Below are 2,500 nucleotides of genomic sequence, written 5' to 3'. Positions count from 1 at the left end.
TGGGTGGGTGGGTAGGTTATCAGTATGGGTTGTGATGAAGGGGGGGGGGAGTGAAGGGTAAGGGTTGGAAGGGGTGGGGAGTAGTGGAGGTGGTGTGGGGGTGAAGGAAGTGTTGCAGAATTCGGGGGTTGGGGGGAGGTGGGGTTGGATGGTGGAGGAATGAGGGTGAGGAGGGAGGAAATAGTGTCATGAGAGAGAGGGAGAGAGAGGGGGGAGAGAGAGGGGGGAGAGAGGAAGAGAGAGGGGGGAGAGAGAGGGGAGAGAGAGGGAGAGAGAGGAGGGAGAGAGAGGGGGGAGGGAGAGGAGAGATAGAGGGAGAGAGAGGGGGGGAGGGAGGGAGGGGTGGGACATGAGGTAAGGGATGGGTGGAGAGAGAGAGGAGGAGAGAGAGGGGGGAGAGAGAGGGAGAGAGAGGGGGGAGAGAGAGAGGGAGGAGAGAGGGGAGAGAGAGGGGGGGGAGAGGGGGAGGGGTGGGACATAAGGTAAGGGATGGGTGGAGAGAGAGAGGAGGAGAGAGAGGGGGGAGAGAGAGAGGGAGGAGAGAGGGGGGAGAGAGGGGGGGAGAGGGGGAGGGCGAAAGAGGGGGAGAAAGAGAGAGGGGGGGGGAAGAGAGGGGGAAGAGAGAGGGGAGAGAGAGGGGGGGAGGGAGGGAGAGGTGGGACATGAGTTAAGGGATGGGTGGAGAGAGAGAGAGAGAGAGAGAGGAGAGAGAGAGAGAGGAGAAGAAGGAGGAGGAGGAGTGAACGGAGGAAGGGGGTGGAGGACAAGAAAAGAAGAAAAGAAAAGAAAGAAAAAAAAGTAGAATAAGAAACAAAGAATGAGAGACAGAAAAAAAGAGAGAAATTGCTAAAGAACAAGAACAAGAAACCTTTCGTCACACCAGCAGCAGAAAAAAAAAAACCTCGATCAATACTGCCACGATTTCATCTTCTCACAATTTTTTTTCTTTCTGTCATTGATTCAACACGTGTTCGAACAACCTTTAGTGGTGACCGTTGGACAGAAAGAAAGCGCTCCTCAGTCGATAGCGAAATATTTCTTCTTCACGGCAGTCTTCAGAGCCTGTAACGGCTGTGTGTTGGAGGGGAATCGAAATACCAATTAGCCCCGTGTGTGTGTGTGTGTGTGTGTGTGTGTGTGTGTGTGTGTGTGTGTCTGTGTGAGTGTGTGTGTGTGTGTGTGTGTGTGTGTGTGTGTGTGTGTGTGTGTGTGTGTGTGTGTGTGTGTGTGTCTCTGTGTGTGTGTGTGTGTGTGTGTGTGTGTGAGTGTGTGTGTGTGTGTGTGTGTGTTGGAAGATGAAAGAGATAAAGTGGGAGGCGTGTGTGTGTATCACTCTGTGTGTGTGTGTGGTGAAAGAGATAAAGTGGGAGGCGCGCGCGCGTGTATGTGTGTGTGTGCGTGAGAGAGAGAGAGACAGACAGACAGAAACAGAGAGACAGAGAGAGGGTCAGGATGAAGACCAGCCACATTTTTCTGGCACGACGACAATTATCTGGGTCAAAAGCAGATAACCCAGTAATTATCCCGAGGATGGAGATAATGCCCAGCAATTCACTTGCGAATGAGGGTTAGGGGTGGCGATGAGACCAAAAAAAACAAAAAAACTGTGGTCGGTTGGTGACAGAAATAAAACGTCAATTGTTCTGAAGACGACAGGATCCAAGCAAGACAGGGCGGGGTGAGGGGGGTGCGTGGGGGGGGGGGGGGGTAGGGGACTGGGAGGGAGGGGGGGGTGAAGGAGGAGCAGGTGGGGGAAGATGGTAGGTGCCCAATGATTATCTTGGTCACGATGAAGATAACTCAGCAGCAATGTATCTTGATGACTGAGAGGATAGAAACCAATACACTGGGGCCCACGAACATTATCTCGGGGACAAAGACATTGGAGGAAATATCTTGATGACGTAGATATTTATTGACAGGGATAATAGATACTTGTCTTGGTGACTCGGATAATATGATAAAGATAACTCGTGATGAGACAGACCGGCAGTTATCTTGGTGACAATGACAGTATAACAATTAACTTGGTGACAAGGATGGTAAAACAAAAAAGTCACCTTAGTCACAATGTTATAATAATTATGTTGCTGATAATGATAGTGTAACAATTAGGTTTCTTGATGACAATGATAGTGTGACAATTGTCTTGGTGACACTGATAGTATAACAAAAACCACCTTGGTCACAATGTTATAACAATTATGTTGATGACGATGACAGTATGACAATCGCCTAGGCATCTTGATGACATTGGCAGAGTGACAACTGTCTTGGTGACAATGGCAGAGTGACAACTGTCTTGGTGACAATGGCAGAGTGACAACTGTCTTGGTGACAATGGCAGAGTGACAACTGTCTTGGTGACAATGGCAGAGTGACAACTGTCTTGGTGACAATGGCAGAGTGACAACTGTCTTGGTGGCAATGGCAGAGTGACAACTGTCTTGGTGACAATGGCAGAGTGACAACTGTCTTGGTGACAATGGCAGAGTGACAA

The sequence above is a fragment of the Babylonia areolata genome, chromosome 33, assembly GCF_041734735.1.
Source record: "Babylonia areolata isolate BAREFJ2019XMU chromosome 33, ASM4173473v1, whole genome shotgun sequence".
Lineage (NCBI taxonomy): Eukaryota > Metazoa > Mollusca > Gastropoda > Neogastropoda > Buccinidae > Babylonia > Babylonia areolata.
This window is presented reverse-complemented; position numbering follows the sequence as displayed.